At 38.7% G+C, this 27,567-nt stretch overlaps 1 protein-coding gene across 4 annotated transcripts in view; it reads right to left on the bottom strand.

Moving 5' to 3' along the window:
* Window positions 1–6,934, bottom strand: part of ATP9B (ATPase phospholipid transporting 9B (putative)) — a 151,601-nt gene extending 144,667 nt beyond the window's left edge. For all 4 annotated transcript variants that reach the window (XM_062514181.1, XM_062513456.1, XM_062512636.1 and 1 more), the window contains exon 1: window positions 6,866–6,934. The gene's annotated coding sequence lies outside the window, so the exon portion shown is untranslated. The remainder of the gene's footprint in view (window positions 1–6,865) is intronic.
* Window positions 6,935–27,567: the final 20,633 nt, after the last annotated feature.

The raw sequence follows: 27,567 nt of genomic DNA on the forward strand, positions 1-27,567 counted from the left end.
GGAGAGTTACTCTAAGAATAACTTTCCTAAAAACTGTCTGTAAACCTATCATGAAAAGACCATACTAGTAATAGTATGAAAGACCATTAATAGTGAAGAGAAAAACATAAAGACAACTTTTTCCAAATGCAAAGTTCTACATAATGTATAGAACTTCAATTAAAAAACTACTTTTTTACTAAAATTACCTAAAGTTCCTATGTCATCTAAATTTGTGTCTGCAGATAAAATATGACAAACCACTTCTCAGGTATGGTACCAATGAAAGGCTCATTGTTTGTAAAATTATTTTACAGTTGCTAATATGAGTGACTTTATATGCATGTCATATGGCTACCTGCATCATTAAATCATTAAACTTTGCTGTGAAAAGTAAAAGTCCCAGAACCTAACAATGACAAACGCACACTGCATAAAAGGTCTGAAAATATTAACATATGGCAAGACTGTTTTTCAAGACTTATACGTCAAACTCGTTTGACCTTTGTCTCAGGCAGAAGTCTAAGAATCTGCATCTATCCTAAATCATGTGTCAGTCCCAACCAGCAGTATTAACCTACAAATAAAGTCTTCAGCAAAGAAAGCAAAACACAGTCCAGGAATGGGAATACATGAACTATTTTTTCTAAAAACTAGAGGTACTCTATAACTTCAGATCTTGAAAACAGACCCAACTCAACCACTGTTACACAAATACAGCATCCCAAGTACAACACTGCCACACAAACAATGCTGTTGGAAGAATGAGAATTCAGAGATGGGATCTAAGACTAAGTCTAAATATCACCCAGTGACATAGTTCCAAATAACAGGGGTGAATCTCTGTCCAAAACCATGATCCAGAAAAGGCTAATAAACAAAGGGCAGTATGTCCTGCAAGACAGTGACATCAGTGTTGAATTTCTTTTTTGAATGATCAAGAGACAAACATTTTGACTTTCAGGTGAAGTCTACAAAAAAGGGAGGGACAAGAGTTCTCCTGGAAAAGAACAAAGGACATACATGATTGATCCACTTTGTAAGAATGGCGTAACAGTATAGACCACTCTCCTAAGGAGTGTTCTTGTGAGATTTCTTTACACCATATTTGATCCTTTCCTCCTTGCGGAAGGAGGACAAACAAAGGACAGATGTGTAGTGTAACTAATATATATATTTGAATACATCAGCATAACATACAGCTGTGTAATTTGATGTGCTCTCATACACAATACAACATCTACACATCAGTATCTGCAGTCTGAAACACTTCCCCGGAATAACACATTTAGTAGTTCATGACCTTTCTAGCAAGTATCAGTGAAACCTGGAACACTTGCAACTTTTGGTATCACAGTAACTACTGATACATCTCACTTTAATTTGCTACCTCCAGCAAAGATTCCTGTCCTACAGAGACAGAAGACTCATCTATAATAGTGCATCCATTTTGCTGCTATTCCTGTTTGCTTGTCAAGAGGAAAAACAACACAAGACAGGAGCTCTGATTTAAAGGAAGTACCACATGAACCATAATAATGTTAGAGGAGTTTTGTCCACAAGGAAATGCAGGTGTGTCAGCACACGTATGGAGAATTAATAAGCATTACTCACACCCACATTCCCACAGCTGCTTAACTTCCAGGACTTTCTGTGAACATGTCCAGAGTAGCAGAATGAATAGCATTAACAATGCTATTTCTACAAAAACAAGTAACATGCATATTTATAGTTTATGTTCCTGGACTTAACAAGTTACTGCTTCTGGTCAAACAACAGATGTTTGAAGAAGTTACTGTCACTTTGCAACAGCAGTTGAAAAACACAGATGTTCAAAAGTAAATTCAGTTCCACCTTTGGAATGTTTTATCACAGAAGCTATATTAAAATTCAAATTAATGCCAATATTGTCAGTCATTTAGCTTCATCCGTCATTTTCAAGCTCATTTTCAGGATGAAATATGTAGAACCATCCAATTAACAGGTGCATGGGGGAGAAGATAAAATTTAAACCTGTATAAGTCTGCCCAGATACTGTAAGAACTTTTGTCCTAAACATTCAGAAATACCCAGGGAAGGAGATTCATAAGAACTAGCAGCATCTCAGAAAACTGCACAAAATACCAAATATCACGGCATATAGCCCATTCAGTGGGTAAACTCCAGTGATATATATCAATATTTGGGGGTTTTGAACAATTATGGACATTTTGCAAGGCTTTCCAGACCCGTGGTTACAGTAATGTAAGTCATGAATTTCCTGTGAATACTGTTCTACAAGAGATGTCAGGTCCTAAAAGCTCTGATTGTTACATGGTCTCACCAAATAATACTTTTAGTCATTTGGAGGCATTATTCTTAGTTATTACACATGAAATATCAAAAACCATTGGAATACAAATAATCTAGACTCTGAAAATCACATGTCATGTAGAATTAGGACACAATTTAACAAACAACTGAAAGGCAGCAGGAATCAAGGTATTTTAACAAAGCTCATACCAGACTGTCTGAAATGAAAAAAAACACAGAATTACAGTACATGCCTTGAATATTATCTGTTGACATTTTTATCTCTTTTTTTGATTCACCATGGAACCTAGCCAAACACCTTGAAAAATCATAACCATAAGGACTACAAGATTGCTGGGAACAGCTTTCATTCAAATGAAAAACATTAGAACAGTATTACTACATTAAATCATCTTATTTTCTGTGTACTACAAAAATTGGCTTGAGATTTGTAAGCATCAGGGAACCATGTGAAGTTTCATTGAACTTCAAGTTCTGCAGAATTCCATTCCCTTTTGCCTGGAACAGATTTCGGGTTTTTTTCTATTATACGTACTTCATATTAAATAACCTACAGTTCACAAATTGTTAAGCAACAAGTATCCTGCATTTGCCTGTACAAAAGACACATTATCCTATTATTTGGTTCATTTTTCCTCCTTGTGCAATTTTTTTAATCGCTAATGACATAAAAGAATTCCAAAATAAGAGTATAGTCAGTTGCCTTGAAACAGAGTTGCTCCATCAGTGGCAAACTACAGAGAAGCAACAGCAATTGACCTGCTCCACAACCTGCCCTGCCACAACCACCTAATATATCCAGTTGTGCCATTTATAAACACACTACTGTGGCCCACACCATGAACAATCATACAAGACATTTCCTTCCAGTGACTGGGTATCTTTCATGACACCACCTTTATAAATATCTGGAGTGCAAGTGAATTTATGTCCCATAATGGAGAGCTGGAAAGATGTGATTTTCTGGGACCAGCTCAGGAGTCCCAGCATCTCTTACCTCAACCCTATAAGGCCAAATACAATCAAACACTGACAGCAGCAAGCACAGAACACCTGAATAAACCAGGTATTTTGTTTATGGATAAATGATGGCTGACTACTGTTTAGTTCCTTATCAGCTTCCAAGTTCCACCAGGCTTCTTGTTTTCCTGCCACCAACCTCATATGACAGCACAGGCACAGCACAGTCAACATCCTTCCTCTGTTCAGCAGTTGACTACTCTGCAGTTGATGATGCCAAATACAAGTCAAACAGATGAGAACAAACCTCACTGCACATTTAAGGTGAACCTGAATGCTCTCTGGTCCTCTTTCTCACTCACCATGTAAACAAAAAGCAGCAATTATTTTCCTGTAGATAACAACCTTCTAACTGAAGGACAAGGTGCTGAAATAAGTGCTGAACCAATCAGCTTTTTCCCCTCAAGCCTTTTTACAGCTATGCAACTTGAATATACTAAACAACAGCAAGGCTTTTTCAAATTAATTTTAAGGTGAACAACCTTTCCCTCCAAGATAGATTTCCCTAACTGTTAATGGCAGCACACGAACATAAAGACAACCTGTCCATCTTTCCCTATCTGTCCATCTGAGGTAGGGAAAGATGACAGAAAATACAAAAACTGAATTTCTACTGCAAAAGTAATAAGTTGCATTTAAACATCAGAAATAAAAGCAGAACAGGATGCATGTGCTCATTGAACCATAGGTAATATTTAATACCTTTTTTTTTTTTTTAAACAGATCTTAGCACACACAGTATATATAAAATACATCAATCTTATCATGTTTATTTATATATAAAGTGCATCCCAGGGCATTTCATGATTCTTAGCTGGCTACAATTTTACACAGAAGTGTGCATATTATCAAAGTTTCTTTAGATGTGTGTGGGAAAATATATTCCAGCTTTAAAATACGCACCATCAGTCTGTCTAAATAAATCTCAGAAGCACCACAGACAAACTGAGTATGAAAGTCTTTGTCCTCGCTGCAAAATGAGATATAGCAACACTGGCAAAGACTCCTACAGACTGCTTAGCTCAAGCAAAAGAAGTCATCCTACAAATTAGCTGTGAGGCCAATAAAGGTTAGCAACTGATGAGTTCTATTAACTGATGTCGCATAGCAGCAGGACAGTTAATTGGAGTTAAAAACACTACCACACTTAAGTTAAGGATGCATGTATAAGACTTCCAAAAGACTGTAAATTCTTCACTGGAGAAATAAATAACAGCAAGTCAAAGACTCTTGAAGGTCCAGAAACAGCTGCACTGGATTAAACCTGACATACCAACTCCAGTGTACTTAAATAGGTGTTTGTTTCTAGACATCTTCAGAGACACGTATTATATCCTTTTAGGCAAAATCCTCAAGCATACATGCACATGCTAGGTTTCTGAGACCTCAGTGACTTCAACACTCTTGTAAGTATCTGACATCAGGACCTTTGCTGCAGTTTCCACAGGAATGCAAGGCTTCTTCAGAGTCTGCACTGAAGATAAAGATTAAAAAAGCAGGATGAATCATTCATAAAGACATAGAAGCTGTAGTTCAATTACAAGCTTAAAGCCATAAGACTTATAAATTTTAATTTGACTATCTGCACAGCCGTATTTCCCCTTTGACTCTACACAAGACAGCTGCAGTAGACTCCACACAAGCATTCCCATGTTTTTACTGCAGGTTCATAGGACACCTCCAGAGGTGCTCTCACAAATCCAAGATAAGGTATTCTTGAAGTAGAATGACCAACCTACTAAACTCACATTAAGAAAAATAAAACCAATACAGTGAGTGAAGAGGCTGGTGTAAGTATTCTAATTCTCAAAGGTCAAATAAGCAATCTATTAATCAAAGGACAAAAAATGAAGAAATGCAATAAATGAGCATGTAAATTTTTAAAGGTTTTATATACCTACAAGAAGTTGCACAAGAGTAATCAAAAACATAAATAATCACTTTTGTGGAGAATCACTATGTTAAATATACAAATTATGAAAGACCGCAACTTGGAAAGATGTCATCTAAACTGTAAGGAATGTAATCCACAATCTTTAGAGGGCAACGTTGATAAATGACAAGGCAAGAAGTAAATTTGTAATGAGTTAGTAGCTCCTTGCTAGTTCCTATAGCTTGCCAAATCTGCTTAAAAAGCCACAATTAAACAGTTTGTCTAAAAAGCCACAATGACAACTGCACACACACCTTCAATTAACCTGTGTAACCATCTGACTTATAGACTCAACCCATCACATCTACAACATTTTTCAATTCACCAGAACACTCCAGGTTAACCTACAACAGAACTTGTAGCACCTTTGATAGTCTGGACTAAGTTTTTGCCTATCAATCCTCCTCTTTATTCTCAAGCACTAGACCTACTGAGAAACAAATTTCAGTGAGAGCATTCTCTGATCAAATTCTCTAAGGATCAGGGTTAATGATGATGACACTGCCCTACCTCAAGATCAAGAACAAACCTACTACAAATTGTCAGACATTCAAGTATTAGTGAGATGGGGAAGGCTAATACTGTGGCAGACTGTCATACAAACGTGCGATCATTCATAAAAAAACCCCTTTGTCTAGTTTAAGAATTGAGACAACATAATGTAAGTCTAACCTATTCTGCACATCTTTAAAGTATCTTTTTGTCAGTTATACCATCCAGACGAAGAAGTAAATACATTTAATTCTTTATGAAACAGATTTATCACTGTATTTGAACTAGAACAAGAGCACCAGCTATTCTGTTCTTAGCAAGTCCATTTACTTCAGATCCTGCAACTCTTCCCTCCAGTCCTTCTATCCACAATCAAGGTTCTACAAGAACCAAAAGAGGAAAGAAACCTATAACAAGTAAGTATAATCACATCATCCACTCTAACAGTGCTATCCAATGGAGATACCATAATGGAAAGCAAAGCAACGTTCAATTTTTGCCTGGAAGAAATTTCATGGCAGACCTTCAAACCGTCTTCTCCAAATTGCTTAAGCCCAGTAGTGAATCTTTTAGGAAATTTGAAGTTAATTCCCACAATCAGGAACGGTGTTTGTGCTAGCACCCAACAACCAGCCCGCAACATATTTACTAAGGATGCCCAAACAAGCCCCCCGCCGCGGGCATCGCGCCCTAAGTGAACTCCTGGCAAGGGACCCGAGTTGCGTGGAGTTGCGGGCGGCGGGGCCGGCCGAGCGAAGGCCGCACCCGCGGGGCCGCTGCCGGGAGCAGCCAGGCCGAGAGTGCCCTGTGCATCCTCCCGCCGCCACCGCAGCCCGGCCCGGCCCCGGCCCTCGCCCCGGCCCCGCCGCCGGGACACGGCAACAGCGGCCCAGGAAAACCGGCCACCGCCGCGGAGGCCTACGGGAGCCGGCGACTGCCGACACCCCCCTCGCCATCCCCGGCGGGGCCGCCGCCCCTTCCCGCCCTCCCCACGGAGCGGGCGGTCCAGGAGCGCCGCAGGGCAGCGGGGCTGGGCGAGGGGCGCACGCCGCCCCGCCCGCGGCTAGGGACAGGGGAAGGAGAGGGGAAGGAGAGGGGCCGCCGCGACCGCGCCGGCCCTACCCGTACCTGCTGTGCCGCTGCGCCGCGGCGGCGCTGCTGTAATAGGCCGCCCTGCGCTGGGCGCTGCGCGGCACCGGGCGCAGCGGGATCTGGTCCGCCATCTTGGGGGCGCCCCCCCCGCCACCGCCCGCCGGGCGCCGCCCGGGCCCTCCTGACGTCACGGCCACGCCGGTGACGTGAAGGGGGCGGGGCCTCGGGGTAAACACGGGGCGGGCGGGAAGCGGGAGACACGCGAGGGGCTGGGGGAGCCCGGGGCTGCGGGAACGCTGTGTGCGGGGGTCGGCCCCGGCGCGCCGGGCTCTGCTCCGGGCTCTGCTCCGGGCTGTGCATGAGGCAGCGGGCAGGAGCTGAGGCGCAGGAAGTTCCACCTGAACATGAGGAGGAACTTTTTTCCTGTGTGATTGCCCAGAAAGGCTGTGGAGTTTCCCTTGGTGGAGACGCTCCGGAGCCGTCCGGGCGTAGTGCTGTGCCATGGGTGACCCTGCTTGAACAGCGAGGTTGGACCGAATAACCCCCTGAGGTCCCTGACTCCCTGGCCCGTTCTGTGATTCCGTAATTATTCGGCTTCTGAGGTACCACACCTACCAGTGATGGTTTCCTGCCATTAAACAGAGACAGGTATTGCCACGTGGAATTGGACATTCTGTGTGTAAAGGGTAATGAACCAGTCTGTGCATCTTCACAGGGCTGATACACAAATCAGCACGAGCAAAAGCTGGTTTGGAAGATAGATGTGTTCATAGACCTACTGTGGGATGTCATCTGTCAATATTCCCCTGAAATAAGATGCTGTGGGGGAGTAAAAGGCCTAACACCATTACAAATACAGAAGACTTTCCACAATAGGAGAAACAAAATGGTTTTCTTTTTCTTTCCTCAATGCCTGTTGCTAAATGAAGTCTGCTCCTATAACCCAGGCACTTTGGGCTGAGGTGTTTCTGTACCTTGAGGTGTACCTTCGACCAAGGGAGGATGGTCATTATGGAGGCACCACAACACACAGCTTACAATGAAGGATGATCCTATCTGCTGGAGTGAAGGTTATGGAGCACTGGCAGTGCTTTCCAAATGCAAATTTCTGAGCAGAATTTTGACTTTAAGCTTCTTATCTGGATTCTGATTTCTGACAGATACAGAACTCTTGAAGTTGGACCAGGAGACAGGAACAATAGTTACACAGAAAGCATGAGGCTTGTATGGGAATAGAGGGGGAAAATAACTGTGCTAGGAATGTAACAGGACTTTGCTGGGTATTCAAAGGGTCACATGTAGAAATGCCACAGAGGGGAAAGATATTTATTTAGCTTTTTAATTCTGTTAATCCTTATAATTTTCATGGTACTAGAATCAGAATCAGATCACCAGTAGAATTACAGAATTGTAATTTATATTGAAAAAGATGTCTAGACCAAGCACCTGCTCCAAGACATTGTGTTTAATATTGGGTTGTTCAGGGTCACGTGCAGTGGAGTATTGAACACCTCCAAGGACAGCACAGTGTTTCCATAACTTCTCTGGGCTACCTGTTGCAGTGTTTATCTTGTGATAATCAAATTGCTAATAAGCACTCCAAATTTGTAGTGTTCCAACCTGGGAAACACAGGATCAGCCAAAACCATCCATCTCTGAGAAAAGTCTGGGTTCCATCTACTTGGTATCATGCCAAGAAGTAGCAGTAGTAGTAGATTTATTCACCCACAAAGTTTCTTCTTAACTTTTTCTACTCTAAGCTGTGCAGGCTGAGCTCTCACCCTCTCCTTATACAGCATGTTCTCCAGCCTCCTGGCCATCTTGGTCAGCTTTTCATAGCTCACTTCTGAATGACGAGCTTCTGTAATGAGAAAACCAAAACTGAACATGGTAACCCAGATAAGGTCCTACAAATACCAGACAGAGGGGAAGGGTCACTTCCCTCTTGCAGGTGCTGGCTACACAGTTAGTAATAGTGCCCAAGGTGTGGGTGGGTGACTGCTCAAGGCTACATTGCTGTTGCATCCATTGCATGGCAGTTTATGGGGTGTGTGTGCGTGTGTGTGTGTGGTGCTGCCTGTCTCCTGCCTGCTCTGCTGTGATGGCTGTAACTTATGCATTGGAATAAGCAAACACAGGCCTGAAAACTTTCAGGGTAACAATTATGCCGATCCTAGATGCTTTCATAGCTGTTGTTACTGAAATTCTGCCCATCTCAGCTTCAAAATTTTGAACATTAATGTTAATAACTATATATTCAGAATCCTCATGTGGCTAAAGAAGTTACTGCAGATCACTGAGGCCAAGAGAATGAAAACTATTGCTTCCAGTTTATTAATTGATTCAAGCCCATGGCAGACCAATTTTTGGACTGAACAGAAAGCACCTCATTCACAAGTTAGTAGCCTTAGATTAATCTTGTCTGTGCAGAACTTTTGTTCTGGTTATTTGGTTATATTTCTGGTTATTTAACAGGTTGTTTGGCCTGTAACTCTCTCTAATGTTAGTCAGTTATGTGTATGTGTTTGTAAATTCCATATGTACAGACAAATATGTGACTGGGGATGTATAAGGAAAGGTTTATTATTGTCAGATTTGTAAAGTCTCCAGCGTGTGACAATCATTATGAACCATAAATGCCTTTACCATCTCAATTTCTTACTGAGTCTCATATAGTCTATTAAGCATTATTTTATTTATGACTACTTTAAGGTTTTAAGAAAGAAATACTTCTCTATTACCTGTGTACAGGGAAGATTTCAACCAGAAAGCCTTCTAAGAGGAAAATGGGTTTTTAGTATACCAGTGGCAAAGAGAGTGACAAAATAATTTTAAATACATGCTGTTTTGATTACTTCAAATATATGTTTAAAGCTTACAGTTATGACAGCTGCTGGAAATCTGTAATGATTTCACCTTCTTGATCACTCTAATTGCCTTTTTTCATCACTATTTTCATAAAATGGTGAAATTTCTTAAGTGCAGTATCTTTGATTGTGTAGCATGTATTATCATTCAGTTCTGCCTCTAGACTATGATGTGATCCTGTCTTTTGCTTTTTAAAGAAAATTCTAAACGTTTATATAAAAGTTTTCATCGTGCAGAATTGACAGTTTGATGTATAATATGTGTTGACTTTTCAAGATGCCTTGAGAAAATGTCCCTGCATTTTGAAAATAGTATTTCCTTTCCTATTTAGTGAAAGGTCACAGAATAAACTTGCTTTTGATCCAGACTTTGGTATTCAGGCATTTCAGGCAAGAGTTATTTTTCTTTACGAAAAAAACTTTGCATTTCAGGAATTCACTTCAATATTAATATTATAATATTCATTTCAATACTTGGCTAAGTAACGTTTGTAGCTTAAATATCATGATAGCATATATTTGTGAAAATAAATAAATATAGCACCACTCTGAAATAAACTTTCTGTGCTTCATTTTTGCGTAATTTTTGCATTTCTAACAAGTGACAGAGATCCAGAACCTATGATTTATGGATCTTGTGAACTCTTGGTTTGACTAGGAATGAGCTGGCATGGAAACTGTTTTGCATTTGTTGCATGTATCTGCTACAGGTGCAGAACCTATCTGTAATGAGTTCTGCCTGATATCCCTAGAGGACATTTAATAATAATTTATACTTTTATTACCATTCTACTTCTGCTGTAAATGTTCAAGGTTAAGTGCTCCCTCCCTCCTAATCCTGATTCTGTATCCTGTCTGGGTGGGGGTAACAGGGGAAATAAAAGGCAGTTTGATTCATTCTTTGCTTTCCTAATTTATTCTTTGCTATCCTTCTCAAAGCCAAATTATAAAATCATGTATACTGGAGTAAATCTGTGGAAATGATACTAAAATCATTGAATATAAAACAGAAGAAAAAGTTCCAGTAAGCTTCATGTAATGTTATATGGTACAAAATTTACATTGCTTATATACTCGGTATTTTCTTGCCTTATCCTTCAAACCTTGTAATTCTTCAAACCTCCTTATATTTCTATTGTAGTTGTGTAACTTTTTTCATCAGTGGTGAACCAGCTTGGTATCTGTCTTCAAATTTTCATCAGATTGTAAATTGGTCCAAAACAGCTGGAGGCTTAAAAAAAAAAAAATAATTGGCAAGACCTAAGCACAGCAACACAGAAAGAATATGGTTTTTTTTAATAGGAAGAGCTGAGGGCAGCAAGGAAAACTACACCAAATAAATTCTTACACTGTCAGAGAAAGGGAGAAAACAAATACGAAACAGAGGGAACTAAGCCAGCTGCAGTTATCAGTTTTAATAATTGTAATAGCAGTGCCTTTATATCTTCTATCTACATCAGTAGGATGTAAGAAAATGTTATCTTGCTCTGGGAAAGAACAAAAGTAGAGACACTGTTTTATCTGAAAGGATCCTTGTTTTAAAAGATCACTTCAGACAATGAAGCCTCATGCAATTCCGTTATACACCAAAATAAACGAGTTTAAAACCAGCAAAAGAAATAGAAATAATCATTTAAAACATTACTATACTATAAAAATGCTGACAAAAATGCTGCTTACATATTAAATTATTATTGTCTACATAGCTAAAAGAAAATTCCATTTCTACACATTTTAATATTCACAACATTCAGTGTGTGTCAATTAATTGCACTCCCAGCTGTTACATTTTTTCAGACCTCCTTTCAAGGTCTTCTCTTTGGTAAATGTCAACTCTCTGCAGTCCTGCAGGATTTATGGACTGCCAGATTTCTGTTCCTCCTTTTGTAGTCCATCCTTACCAAACTGTGTCCCTCAGTGTTGCCTTCACTCCAGTCCTGTGTCACCCTCACCTGTATTCCACCAAGTCAGTCATTCAGAATAAAATGCAAGTAATATCTTCTCCAATTACATAAACAAAAAATAAGGTATATTCTGTATTTTGGATTTTACTAGAGATACATCTTCTAGACAGTAACATGTCTGGCTGAAAGGGCATTTTCTCTCATTTGGCTGGCAACACTTGAGGCAGAAAATGTGCAAATCCTAGAGAACTTAAATAAAATTGGTTCAGAAACAAAGATAAACTTTGCTGACTTCTGCTACAAATGTCAGTGATGCTTTCACTTAAGATATTGTGTTGATTGTGAATAAACAAAATGAGAAAATTGTAATAAAATGTTCATTATTTTACTGCATTTTCAAAAAGACCCTCGACTGACAACCATTCAGTAATTTTTTATAGTGTCTTTTCAGGTTAAATTAACCTCTAACTCAAAAATTGCTTCAATGTACATTTCAAAATCCCATGCCTTTTACTTTCTAAGTTAGCTTCTGATGTACTCTTTCTCATGCTCTTATTTTATGGAAATTAGTGTTTCTAATAGGAGAATAAAAAGCCCGATGGTCTTGAAACCCTTGAGGTGGATTACCCATTTCTGATCTTCTCTTAAAATGAGAGAATATGCAATAAAATATTCCCATGATCTGTTGTGCAAAATTAAGAGCAAAGCTCACCAGCACTTTCAAAGGACCCTTTTTTTCTTTTTGAGGGTTCTCAGTAGGTTTATTTCTTCAAATTCCATGCTGTTGATATTTCAAGTAAATAAATACAGCTGTTTTAAGTACTTCTTGAAACTGAAAGAAAATACACCCATGGATTAATTACAAATTTTGTGTTGTTTCAGAGCTTCTGAAAAGGTCATGGAAGGACAAACAAGGCCCAAGTGTAAACTCAACTATCCAGTTGTGATTGCTGGTATCAGGCTTGCTTGGATCTGTTTTCCTTTTGCAGTTTCTGATACAATAGTGACCAAAAGCTTCACGTGGGGTTAGGGAGTCTTTGTTCTGGCAGCTAAACAGGAGTAGATGAAGAACAAATTCCCAGATGCTAAGTGACAAAATACTTATTGTCTTGTACAGCATATCCTTCAAAAGTCTGAAATTACTTGAAATCTCTTTCTCTGATATCTCTCTATGTCAGTCCCAGCCATCAGCTCAGGCTAAATAGTCAAAAAAAAAAAAAAAAAAAAAAAAAAAAAAAAAAAAAAAAAAGCCTCAGACCTGTTTCTGAAACCTGTTTTTCCTCAGATATTTCAGCCAGTTAGATCTGGTTTCTGCTAAAACCTAAACATCTTCTCTTTGTATACTGATTTCACTCCAAGCAGCGGTTTGATCCTTACAGATTTTTCTTGTATCTCCTATCCATATAGGAAACATTATTTTCACAGAATCATAGAGTCATCAAGGTTAGAAGAGACTTTCAAGATCATCTAGTCTGACTGTCAGCCCAACACCACTATAGTCACCCCTAAATCATATCCCCAGGTGCCACATCCAGACAGCCCTTGAACATTTCCAGAGACAATGACTCCACCACCTCCCTGGACAGCTTATTCTAGAACCTAATCACATTTTCCGTTAAAACTTTTTTCTTATACCTAATCTGAGCCTCCCCTGGCACAACTGAGGGCAATTTCCTCTTGTCCTTTCACTTGAGACACAGCAGAAGAAGCTGATCTCCACTTCACTGCACCCTCCTTCCAGGCAGTTGTAGGGAGTGATAAGATCTCCCTTGAGCCTCCTTTTCTCCAGGCTAAACAGCCCCAGCTCCTTCAACCACTCCTCACAGGACATGTTCCAGACCCTTCCCCCAGTTCTGTTTCCCTTCTCTGGACATACTCCAGTGCTTCAAGGTCCTTCTTGCAGTGAGAGGTCCAGAACTGGACATAGGATTTGAGGTGTGGCCCCACCATGTCCTTCCTCTGCCTTCTTCCCCAGTATTGCAGTGAGCAGCAGTCTGTTCCAACTCAACTCATTATTTGTCAGTGAGACATTGTTTCCCATTATAATATCCCATCATAATAATCAAATAATTCCAGTGGATTTTGTCTATTTCTATAATTTGCTAACATTTTCTCCCATTCCTTGGGGAACTTCCCATTAACGGAAAAAAAAAATTCATCGCTGCTTTTCAGAACTAAGAGGGTTCAGCTTCCTTCCACAAAGCAAGCTGAAACCAGGGTTGCCTTCAATAATACCAGATAAAGAAAATCAATTTTGTCTCCTAAGTACTAGGATAAAGACCAATCAGTCTACAAATATTAGTTACCTGCAACTTCCAATATCCTTATCTGATCCTAACTTACCTAAATCTGGATGATCTGGTAGCCAAACACAGTTGTTTTTGAAAGTAAATAATACTGTTGCAAGAGGCTTAAAACTGTCAAGAAATATGTACTTCAGATGATGCTTTGGGTTTTAGCTTTTTTCTCTGCTGCTTGATGTGTAACTCTGAAACTTCATATTAGGTGTTCTCTTTACAGGGTAGTTAGACAAACAATCCCTTCCCAGCCAGAGAATCAAAGACAACCTGTACCCAAAAAGCATAAACAGCAGCGAAGGGAAGGGGGCAAGCCAGGGGGTTGAATCTTCATGACCTGAAGCTGTGGTTGGACATTTGACCCCAAGATGTAGATGAACTAAAACTTCTAAAATTGTGAAAACTTGTGACTCAGATACATCTTGGATACATTCTGGGTGTAGCCCTGACTGGGCTCTTGCACTGCCCAAGGTGTATCCTTTTAAGGCCTTTCAATAAATACCTATTTTTCCATTTAACTCTCTCTAGTCTCTGTTCCAGGTCAGCCTTTCTAGGCATCACATGTAGCAGAATAAATAGGTTATTCACCAAAACTGAGTGTGACTATATCCACTTTTAGTCCATTGTTTAAAAATAATACCTGAAATCTGAAATATACTTAGATTGAAGTTGCCAGGATTTAATTTCTTGGATTACAGAGGTGTGGAGTCACAGTCCATGATGTTAGTGGAAATAATTATATAATAAAAATTACAGGTGCAAGGTGCAACAACCCAACAGACAAAACAAGACTGAAACAAATAGTAAAGGGAATGAACAGCATTAATTTATTTTACAGGTTGTACCTACAACTGTAAGGATGCTCGGACAATCAGCTGTGGCTTGCCATTTTTCAGTCTTCTGGTAAAAAAAGAAAGATTCTTCTAACCCCCAAATAAATTTTTTGTGAAAGGAATCTAAAGGAGCCTATGTCTTGTGCAGACTTCAGGGAAATTTAATTAATGCTTTTTTGAAGGCTAAAAAAAAAAGGGAAGAGGGAGGGAGAGATGGGAGAGAGACGTGCATAGCAGCTTTGAGCCATAAGATTGTTGGCAAGAGGAAAGCAGGGTAAGAGTCAAGGAAGAAGCTCTTCAGAAAAGTGTGAATCTCATGGAATTGTTCTTCTCCCATAAGTTTCCTGTTTAAAAAAAGAAAAAAAGACACACTCTCTTCAGTGAATTCTACTAATGTCACAAGACAGGGTATTTTATCTTGATGCTGAAAATGGACTTTTTGGGAGGGATTATATGGTTTTTATTATCTTGTTTTCCTATCCTCTTGATTTTTTTTATGGCTTTCTTTTTTTCATTTGAAACAAGGAAAGATCTGAGTGATCAGAATGCAAGCCATAAGAGAGGTGCTTGAAAATAATTTAGCAGACCTCTGGTTCAGTATGACAATACAGATTGAAATTACTTGCCCACAAGCGGATTCATTTGGGATTAGGTCTGAGTCATACTGTTGTGCTAAGATCATAAGCCTATTCCTTTTTCTCTATGAAATTTATGGATTATTATACACATTACTATTAAATATTGATCTTCTAGGATGCATGTGTAGTCCCAAGTTGCATCCAGTTTGCTTTCTGGAAAGAGGCAAGTTGATCGGTATTAAAAAAAAAAAATAAGAGAGAGGGTACCCTGCAAATTTTATATGACGTTCTCAAGAAAATAAATATAACTTTATTTTAAGGTCAAATATGTTTCTTCTGGAAAACAGAAATTAATGTTTTACGCTCCATATCGCTTTGTACTAGTACTGTACAACATAGTCTCTAACAGTAGAAAAAGCGGATTTCATTACAAGATTCTTATTGAAGACTTTGCTGAGATGGGAGCACCACTGATAGAGGAGAAATGTATCCTTGTACCCTTTCTGGAACTTGAACTATGTGGATGCAGTGGTACATAGAAGTTGTAGTTCAGAACGGGCCTGTAGCCTTAGGCTTCAGAGAGTCATTGTGTCATTAACTGTGAGGTGAATGGGGTGCATGCAAGTATTTGAGATTCAATTTCTCCTCAGTCACCCTCCTCAGCTTCTTGTGTCTTTACAGCAAGGAGCCTTTCTGCTGTCTTCTTTGCTTCCTTACAGTGGATACAGCATAAAAGGTTTTTAGCAGTGAGCTCATGCAAGAACACAGCTGAGGGCAGTGAAAAGCAGGGCTTGTACCATGACCTAGCTACAAGGGGACTTTGTGGATATATGACTTTCATTCATTTACCTTTGTTCAGCACAGATGTGAGTGTCTGTATACGTGTGCATGTATATCCATATGTCAGCTGTACTGTGACTGAGATTCCTGTTCTGTCTATGAAGTTTGGAAAGTTTGTCTTTGTTACATGCCGTGGCGTGTGCTTCAAGAAAGAGGCATCAGCTAAAGCCTCGCTGTATCACCAACATTGTTTTTGGGACCAGAAATGCTGCAGAGTGCTGACATCTCTTATTGTTCACCTACCAGTTAAAATCATTTTGCCCTCACTGTTGGTCAGAACATGACTAAAAGTCTGGATAGACTTAGGAGAATTGACCAGATGAATTATGTTATCAGCTGTGAAAAACTCCCAAGGCATAAGCCTGAGACATAGGACTTTGGGCACGGGACTGACTTGAGAATGCAAAGAAAATGGGGTGAAAATTAGTATATACCCAGAAGCAAATGTGCTGATATGTGCTGACATAGGTACTATCAGTGTGGCACATCTGGTCTCATTTATTCACGACTTTTCCCAAGTAAATTTGGGGGTGGAGCTGGAATTTTTTCACAGCATAAAGACTTAGGACCAGAACTGAACAGTAATGAACTAAAAAAGTCTGTGGGAATTCCAGTGAAAAATTCGCTTTTGCCTCAGTCCTAGTCCAGCACCTTTTACAAAAAGTCATCTGTCTGCCAGCTTATTCCAGGTTTATTTACCTTGCTGAAAATTAGGGACCTTCATAAGACAGAAATCTGCCCCCACCCACCGAATTGTGTAGCAGATCCCTGAATGTGAAGATTTTCAGAATGGTAAATAGTACATTTCTGAGGTGGTCTACATGCAATACAGCATGCAATTTCAATTCTTAATAACAATTCCTCATATCATATAAATTACAAACTGCGTCTCAACTTAGGAACCTTCTGAAAACCAGTTAGTTAAGTGCCATTTTCTCCTGCTCTTCAGAAAGTCCATGTTCTACCACAAGAGCAAAGAGCCTGAGGTTTCTTCCCTTGCTGAAGAAATAGATTTGGGAAATACCTCATGATGCAAAGAGCTGGTTCCCTGAGAAGGAAAAGCTTTGTTGTTAGATACTATGAAGATACAGCATGACATTTCTGAATATTTTCCTTTAATCTTATGAAATAGAGTTATAAAGGGGAGAGAAAAAAGTAGGCAAAATGTGATCTTTTGTGCAGCTAACAAATCCTAAGCCTTGGTACACATCAAGAAAATACTTAATTTTCACAGTCTAGTCCAGTCCTAGTACATTTTGGACACTGGTAATTTCAGAAAGAAAAGACACTTCATAAATCCAAGGGCAAAAGTTCACTTGTGTTTGCTTAAAAGACATGTATAACTGCGATGCAAGAACTGTGAACAAAATCTCCTCTACCAGTGTGTCATATATATCTACACACACTAGCTAAGAAACTTAGCTAACTAAAATGACCATTTCCCCCTAGTATTACAAGTTGTAAACTTTCAACCCTTTTGATGAAATGAGGTCTTCATCAAATGCCTTCTAAAGAATAGGTCTTCCATTTATAACTGCCTCTCATATCAAACCCACTAGGAGCGTAAAAACAGCAATTATTTATAATAACTTTATTTGGTATAATTTCCATCTGTCTTTGAAAGCTCTTCCTGCTGTTTTCAGGCTTTGCATGTTAAACAGAAGTGCTTACACTTGACCTTGCTCTTGATCCACTCTTTGTACGCAGCAGTGCCTTTCTTCTTCTGAAAGATAGGTACAATTTGTGTCCACATAAATTATACTGTACTTGCTATTAACATTCTTTTATCTGGTAAATTACTTACACTGATTATGTTGAAGACTGTTCTATGAGCTGTTGATAATGCAGGTCTATGATTTGGATGTAATATGTCATTCTTAATTTGGGACAAGGATGAAAGGAGATGGCAGCTTGCTGTAACACATGCAAAAAATCAGGTTCTGGCCACATGCAGTCAGGAAAGGATCCACAGTAGCATTTGGAACAGAAAATGTGTTCAGACTCAGCATTCTGGCTAAATTCCAGCTTCAGTAATTATTCTGTCTAAATCTTGCATTTCCAAAGGGGTGATTATGGTATTTTCGTTTCTTTCTTGCCTCAGATTCATGGAGCACATTGGCATAGGTAATGCCCATTCTGTACTGCACTGAAGAAGTAGCAAATAGGGAAAATTATCCATAGTTCCTTCTCTCAACAAATAGTTAAGAGATAAACGCATATGTTTATATTTGTATGGATTTGTCTTGTCCAGTCAGCCACAGGACTAGAAATGCTATATTAGTGTTTGGCCAAAAGATATGGAGTCTTGAAACCACACTCTGGAGCAAGGGTGCTCTGTATTCAGGGCAAAAGGGACCCATCTGTAGGTTGAAACCCTGCAGGGCTGCACCCTCTCAAGAAGAGAGAGAGGACATGAGGATTCTAGCCTTTCATTAATCTCAGCTCTTAACAACAGGTTCCTATAAACTGATGATTTTGTAGTAAATAAAGGGCAAAAAGTAGAAAGAATCCAATCATATTGCATTCTTGTCTATTTCAGGACAGTGCTGAGGTCTTCCTTGATGATTTAAGAAACTGAAGACAATATTGCTCTTATTACAAATTTAGGCTGCTCTGAGAAACCATCACTTCCTGCATTTCATTTGCTCAAAGAATATGGCTTCTCCGTTTCACTAACAAAATGATTAAGGATGCTTGAAGCAGATTTCTTTCATGATGTGCAAACATCTTTTGTAAACTAAGTTTTAATTTTTCTAATAGTTTTTTTTTTCCAAAGGAATGCAAAAAATGCTACAAATAATCAAAAAAGGGGTTTTTCAACTGCATATTTCAGGAACTTTTTTTGTTATAATGGTAATAATGAACACACAGATATATTCCCTCTAAGTGTTAATCTTGATCTTGTAAAGCCCCATGACAAAAATAATAATTGCTCTAAAAGACCAAAATAACCCCCTTGATCTTTTTAATGCAGTTCAGAAAAGAGATGTAACCCCGAAGTGCCAGTCTCATCATGTTGCTGCACAGATCTGGCAATCAGTGGCTCTCCAGTGTCTGGGTCCCAGGAGGCAGGAAAGAACTTTTCAGTGCTGAATTTTGTACTGTTTTTTAGAGTTTCAGTGTACTGCAGACATTTGCTTATATTATTCTTAAACTTTCCTTGTGAATGAAATAGTTTAGAACTACATACTCATTTTATGAGGAAAGATTTTAAAAAGATCTTGTTCTAGATGAAGCTCCTGTAACATTCACAAGCCACTGTGGACTGTACCCATCTTGTTGCAGTTGCAGTCCTGCCATCCTGAAGACATTAAGTATTTTGCTAGAATTGTTTGTTCTTATGGCTTATGTTATCATAATTCAATTTTATGCTGTACATAACTCCATAGAGCACAAGGTTACACCCTTCCACCCTTCTCAGATATGTAGCCAAGACACCCTTCCTTGAATTCTGTAGGTTAAGCAAAGCCAATAAGATTCAGTCCATGTAACTGATGGACCATTGCCAATATTTCAACTACTTCTGTCACTCACATTCAAGAATTCAGGCAGATATTACCTAGTCTGTGCCTTCTTTCTATGCCCAAATCCTGCCCTGGTTTTTGGCACATTTTGTGGATCTATCTGCTTTGTTTGAAAATATGGTCCTTACAGGCTGTCTTCTGAGACCTGCGTTTGGCACCAGTAAATGAGCCAGAGAGAACTCTCACACATCTTTTATCTACATTTGTGATGTTGTCTCCGAAGGGTAAAGGTGCTTATTCATGAAGAAGGAATCAAAAGTCAAGGTGCTGATTAACCATTTGCTCCTTATGCTTTTCTTGCAAGGGTACAAACCAAAGTATTTTGCTTCTTTCACACACCAGTGTTGCACACAGATTCCTAGTTAGAGAGAAAAGGCAAGAAGGGAGAAGGTGACAAAAAGGTTTGGCTCCTTGTTAGCAGAGTTCTGCCCCTGCAAATGGAAAAACTACCTTAGTCCCCTCTGGATCACGGAAAATATGGTCTGTGGTTCAAAACTATGTTTATCAAAAGCATACAGATAAAATTGTTTTCATAGAAAATTGCATACTTAAATACATATTTTGAAAAGTTTATCCCACAGATAAAAAGAAAGGGATGAAGTCTTTTTCTAAGAGCTTCGAGGAAACTTAAAGAAAACTTAAACTACATTCAGCCACGTTATCCAAGTTTCTGACAAATAGAAAAAAAAGTTGTGTGAGGTTCACACAATTTTAGGTTCACTAAGATACTTCTGAGATATCACAGCTGTTCCTGTGTCCCACGCTGAGTTTTTATTGCAAAGCCACACTGTAATGGAGCAGATCTTTTAAATGGCATTAAAAAAAACCCCTACTCTTCAAAATAAAAATATGGACACTCTAGATAAGAACAAGCTAATTTTGCCTCTCTATCAATTAATCTTCCAGGACTACATGACACAGTTATAAATTTATTTTTGTGTGGTGATGCTAAAATCATCACTGGGTTTCTATATCACTTCTGTTTGCACAGTTAAGAATAAATCAATGGATAGTGAAGGTTCAATAAAAGTCTCCTGTGCTTGGTACGACAAACAGTTAAAGTATCTGTGTCATCATATATTTCATGTAACAAAAAGATGAGGCACTTTGGATCATTGTGTCTGCAGTGAAACATTACTCTTGAAAAATACATTCTGAGCACAAGAACTACCTTTGCAGTTTATTAACTTCCATAGTTACTTTCCCCTCATCATTCTTGTAGAGGATATTAATTGATTTAAGTTACTGCATAAAGAGACAAATACTTTTCAAAAGGATATATAGATTCGTGTTTTTATGAAAAACCTCTCTGAGACATTACATGTGCTGGGGCTTTGAAGCATCCCAATACCATGGTCGGGTGTTACATTCAATCAGTTATCTCACTATTTATCTCAGTAAATGATTATTTATTTTTGGTTCGGAGACTTTGTGCTAAGATAGCTTAAATTCTAGTACCAACAGTGCAAATGAGTAGCTAAGAACAATAAAAATTTCCTTTCTGTGGTAACTCAAAAATATTTCCACAGGCATTCATTATTTTAAATTGTAAAAGGGTTTGGTATGTAGCCTTTCTGATTCTTCATGAAACTAGATAACGTTTACTTATTCCAGATGTTGCCTGCTATTAAAAATCAGAAACAAAGCAACATTATGAGGTTATTATTTTATTTCTGCGACATCTTGCACTGGGTATTATGCTTGCCTCTCTTTGTTTCAAATAATGTAATTGGTTCTCTTAGATCATGTTTTAAGCCAAAACTGTAGTAACTAAGTGGGTTTTTTTATTATTACTATTGTCATAATTTAGAGTTAGTGCATGACTGAGATTCTGATTCAACACAAAGGCATATGCAAGAGGCAATAAACTGCACAGAAACAGGAGAAAACCTATTAATATTGCAAAGGTTATTGAGGTCTACCTTCTTCAAATAGCAAAGTGGTTGAACACATTCTTTGGTGCTACAACACATGTAGTCTTTTTCCCTATATGACCACTCCTCCAGGCATCCATCATGACAGATCAGTCAGGTTTCAGAGCTTCCAAGCTTCACCCTTGTGGAAAAGTGAGGATGCACATGATTTGGCTGCTGCTGAACACACCTCTCCTGTCACTAACTGGCTTAGCTCTCCCGGGTAGCTCAGTTCATGGTACTCAGCACTGTTCTATTTCCAGAAGGGGTAACTGAGAAATACTATGAGTGTAGAGTCCAATATCTTCACTCTGGTGAAGAAACTTCAGAATCTCATCAGGCATTTTTTCAGTTCTTATGCTTTTCCCCCAGTCAATTTTCTTTGGCTGCAATCATTATGTATTATATCCACTGCTTTGAAAAACAATCAGAAGAAAAAGAATCCGTAATAACTGCATGATGATATTTAAAAATACTAAATTTTTAAAGCATTAAACCCTTAAAGTGAACTTCCACAGGTATTGTTATCTTTTGCTATTATTCCCAGGCTAATGTAATCTAAAATAGCAGCAGTTCCTTGATCTCTTCTCATTGTAATCTGCTCTTCTGCCCAATTGCTCTCACCATTAAGGACATTTTTCTAATAGCAAGTCTAAATGTTTCCTCTCTTAGTTTCAGGCCATTGCTCCTTATTCTACCAGAAAGTATTTATATTCTAAGATAATTTCTCCCTTGAGTCTCTGTGTTTTCTAGGCTGTATAAATATCAGAAGCGACCACACTGCAGGGTATCACTGCATGTGCTGTGGTACACCAGTCTTATAGGTGGTTAGTATCATGCAGGGTGTAACACATGCTCCAAGCAAGCCCTGTAAGTGTTCCTAAGCTTTTCAGGCACTTGCTTCCACTGAGTCGTCATAAATGCTTGCACTTTGAGGAAGAGAATTTTTTTCATGCTTGTCAGAAAAAAACAAGAAAAAAAAAGAATAAATTCCCTTTCAAAGTTGCACAAAGAAAAAACCAACCAAACTAACCAAAATCTCAGCCTTTCTCTATTAGTCTAATAAAGCAAGACAAAAATGGCATCATTGTTTGACCTCCAAATTCCCACAGTCTCAATGCAGCTCTGTACACTTTATGATGCCATTTAGTTACACTGTACTCAGACTATTTTTTCTTAAAACCCCTGGCTTAGCTAATGTCAGGCAACTCTATTAGGCTCTCCACACCTCTTCTTCCCATGCTAACCTTCACCTCTGACACATTAGTTTTAGTCTCCCAGGTTATGTGGGTGGAATGCCTTCCTCTGTTCTGCCTCTGAATTCATTGCTAAGTCTCAGGCATCCTCTCCATCCTTAGTCTGAATGCCAGACTCCCTTGCTTTCTCAGTCAGAGTCTTCCCCAAGGCCTGACAGTCTAACCTTTCAGATGCTTACCCTATTTGATTTTTGTTTTTTTCTGTTCTAGTCTAGGACTTGTTCTTTCTCCCTCTTATTCCACACAGGCATTTTTTTTCCTTTGTACATGATAAGGGCATGAACGAGCAAGAGGGGATGTGGCAGAACTCATTTTTGATAACAAAAGACCCAGGAAGAATATCTGTAAAAAGTTAGAGCACATTCACTGTAGACATGCCTTTTCATGAAGGCAACAGCCAGCCTAACAATTCTGTGAAGAGTATATGAAGACAGACATCTTCTAAAGTCTTGTAATGGGGCCATATCTGGGCGGTTAATGTGCAATAATGACTAAAGAAACATCCCTAAAAGAAAATGCTACAATGCCACATCAAGCCTCAAATATCTGTTCCCAGCCATGAGAGCATAAGGACATCTTACTGAGAGAATCCTACTCACAGAAAATAGGGGAAGTGAAGTGTTTTCCTTAATCTTATTTTTAGAAGCAACAGAAATGTTTTTGCAGTGTGCAAGCAAAAAAAAAAATACAACCTCTTCACAATTCTCCATGGTGGAAATCTTTGATTAAAAGTTCAGCAAAATTGTGCACCACTGATAGTATTATCTTTACACCACAGGGAGGGACCATGCCTCACTAGAGATTAGCTAAAAGAATTCTGTAATATTCTCATAATTTTTAGGGCCCAATTATTCTTATGTATTATTCTGTATTCTATATAATTATAGAATCAATATTTTTGCTTCTATAATTATATCCTATGTAATTACATAGAATATTCTATATAACCTTTGTCAAAAAATAACATGAGAGTCCAAAGATTTATTTGATATTTTATTACTTGAAGGTGAGGGGAAAGTTTGATTTGGGCTGTCCTCCATTTCAGTATAGCGATCTTTCATGGAGAATTCCAGCTGTAAGTGTCATATCTTTAAATAGGTCATGCTGTTTTCTAGGTTTCCTGTCATCCTTACTTACACAGAAAGGAAACAACAGCAAAACAATCCATAGAGTTAAGTATTTTAATACGCTGTTTTCTCAAACAAGTTGTTGGGCTTATTAATTATTTGACAGCTAACTTTCCCCTAGATCACTTCCCTTAACAGCTCATTACTTTGTGCTTGAAGTTACATCTACATGTACTGAATGTTCAGTGTGACTGCAAAGTGGTTCACCATAAATATTTTTATCTTATCCTGTCTTATGTCCTCTGTGATCTTTGTATTTCTGGAGATGAGTAGGATCTCTTGTGTGGTTAGGAGGTTGATTTGAGGGGCATCAGACATGTTCAGATGTCCATGATCTTTAATTATGTGCTTAATCCATAACAGAATATGCTTAACCTGCAGAGAATTTTCTCACAATTCACTTCCTTTCCCATTAAGTCACTGGGTGTTACATGGGTGGATAAAAAGCTTTGTCTTTCACCTGGGGGAGCTGACTTGAGCACTGATCTGGTACTCAGTTGAGTGGCATCACATTTACTCAGAAATTAATCTAATCCTTTTCTTCCTTAGCACATAGTTCATGGATTAGACACACACATCTGTATACTTTCAACACACACAGATATATCAGGCAGGAGAAAAAGAGGAAAAGGAAGGATATCAAATACACTGTACCAGACCATCGATGTACTATCACCTAACATTTGGCAGCATGCAATGGGCAGATGAGCTGTATAAACCTCAACTTATATGAATAACTGCACTCTAATCAGTATGTAAAGTATGTATGTATGTACGTTTGTATGCTCTTGTACTTCCTTCAACGTCTTGCAGGGGGGATATTAAGTTCCCATATTTCTTCTTCCAGAAGCAAATCCCTCCTACTTCAGCTTCAGTTTCCAGGAGATTGCTCAGGCACCAGACTGCTGAACCGTCAATCTGAACACAGAAGGAAAAGTCCTTGTTCCCAGCAGAGCTTGATTTCATTTACAGATAAAGAGCTGCTTCTCTTGACTTCTTTGGGCCAGCTTTGCTTCCTTCCCAGTTTTACTAGCTTTGGCAAAGAAACTCCCTCTCACAGCAGATGTTTATGGATTTGTGCTAATGACCCCCTTGGCAGCTTTCCGCAGTCTTGGAAATTGTCAGTAAGGAACCATTGAAGTCCTGGCCAGAAATAAGATGATTGGATAGCAAACATTTAGATACAGAACAAGATTGCTGGAGGCAAAAAAACCCCAAAAACAAAAAAAAACAAAACAAAACAAAACAAAAAAACCCAAGAAAAATCCCACCCAGAATTAGGAGTTCAAAGATGCCAAGCTGCCTAGCCTGACCATCAGCAGCATAGATCAGGAAGCACATGTGCTGGAGAAGATGTCAGGGACCAGAGTCCTGACAACTGGGGCACTGATCGATGCTGTTATACAGGCATCCACCTGTGCCTTCTAAATTTTGTATGCTTTTATGAACAGGTCATAGCTCCAAAGAGCTGATGAAGATAGAGGTCATAGCTCCAAAGAACTGATGAAGATAGAGGATCACAGATCCACTCCTTTCAAATCTCTTATATGGGGCAGATGTAAATTTATATTCAATAGGTATTTGAAGTCAATCCGGCTTAATTAATACCTTGACTAGAAATTAAAGCTTGAGATTCATGGGAGACATGAGAGTTTTGGCTGAAACACAGGAAGTAGTCAACAGGATCGAGTCTAGCCATTGGAGAATATTGTCTCTTTAAATAAAACTAGTATTTGTTTGTACTGAATCCATGTTTCAGTTTAGTCCTCTATTTCCTCCTGAATGTAGGTATTCTAAAATATGTGTATAATTAGTGATAATGGTATGGTCTTTGGGTGAGAGGATACTGTATTTTTTCCTAGGTTTATAATTAACTAAGGGCCTAACCAAATGAAGAACACATAGGAGTATTGTAAACTGTTAACCTTTCTTTGTCTTCCCTAATTAAAAATTAATACCTTGGCCCCCTGTGCAAAACAATGTTTGAGCATTGCAGCTCTGTTACTGTGTAATAGTCTAAGCTGTTACTATCCAATAGTTCATTAAAACAATTAAAAAAAACCCATGAAAACCCCCACCACTTTCCCCTTCCTAAGCAGCCAAGGAAGCAGCTCTGAATTCTTCACTGCAAAACCAGCTGTGGTGGTTTAGGTTATTGCCAGCCAGCACTTTTCCTCAGCTACATCTCACCTTCAGTCCTTTGCATAAAACATACTGCAAAATACACACATACCAAAAGCTGCACATAGTTTATCTATATGTAATACTGGATGAGGAGAAAGCTGGACCAGCCATCACCTTGTGTGCAGTTCACTTTGCTGAAAACAGAGAAGTGGTGCCTAAGATTGCCAAGACCTCTGCATGGGCTCAGCAAGCACACATGATACAGGACTAGAAGAGGTCTTAATGTTGCTCAAGTGCTGGGCCAAGGGTGGCAGGTGGGATACGTGAAGGAATATCAGAAGACACTAAATTCATATGTATGGGAGACAGGGTCAAACCTCTCATGTCCTAGTAAAATGCCACTTCTTGTCATCTTGGCCAGAAGTATGAATCAAAACAAGCATGTTCGCTACCTCTTGGACTGGCCACAGCCAGATCTGATTTTTTCCATCTGGTTTCTTTAAGTACCAGCATTCAAAAAAATTTATCATTACTTAATCTGTTTTCTGACATTTCTTGATGCTTCTTGGTCTTCTTAGTTTAGACAATACTGCTATGTGTAAGGGAATGGACAGACTACTGTGTGAGGCTCTTACTCAAGAGATGACCAGAGGAACTAGACAAAACCTTTCTCAGTAGCCTCTTGATTATTTGGAACCTAGTTGTATCATGCAGCTTTGCTCCTTGCAAACTACAGGTTCTTTCACTGAGCTACTGTTCATATCTATTTCAATTATTGATGGAATTTCTTTGGTCTGAAAAGTGGACATGTTGGTTTTTTTTCTTACCCTTAGTAAGATTTCAAAGGCTTTCTCCCAGTCTAGCCATGTAAATATAAGAAACAAATAGCCTTACAGCTGGGCATGGAATTTCCTGTTTTTCCCTAAATTCCTATTGCAAAAGAAACATTTTGACAGGAAAAATACCCACACTAGAGATGAATGGTTATCTATGAACATATAAGCTTACAGAAAGAAAACTCTCAAATTATTCATCAACTCACAGAACAGAGTAACTGAATATGGCTTTCTCTAATTCCCTAATGGACTTTTAAGAAAATATCTGTTTTAGCATAAAATGCATGTAAGTAGTTGTTATTTAAGCAATCTGCATAAATTAGTTGTAAGGTAGCTAGAGAAAGGATTTGCATTTTTTTTGCAATGCCAAATTATTTCCAACAAACAACCTCAGTTCGTACCTGCACAACAAAAACTGCAATAATACATGAAAGTAATATTTTAACTGCATAGATTAGGTTAATTTCACAAAATTTTAGGTTCATGAAAATTCAACTTACCACTTTGAATAGGTTTATAGTGCCATGGAAAAGCATTACAGAAAGGAATAATTCTTGAGAAGTGTAATAAAGTATAGGGACTAAACACCAGAATACAATAATAAAAATAGAGTTTGATAGAGGACGGTATGGTTTCTAT

This window comes from Cinclus cinclus, chromosome 1, assembly GCF_963662255.1.
Source record: "Cinclus cinclus chromosome 1, bCinCin1.1, whole genome shotgun sequence".
NCBI classification, from domain to species: Eukaryota; Metazoa; Chordata; class Aves; order Passeriformes; family Cinclidae; genus Cinclus; species Cinclus cinclus.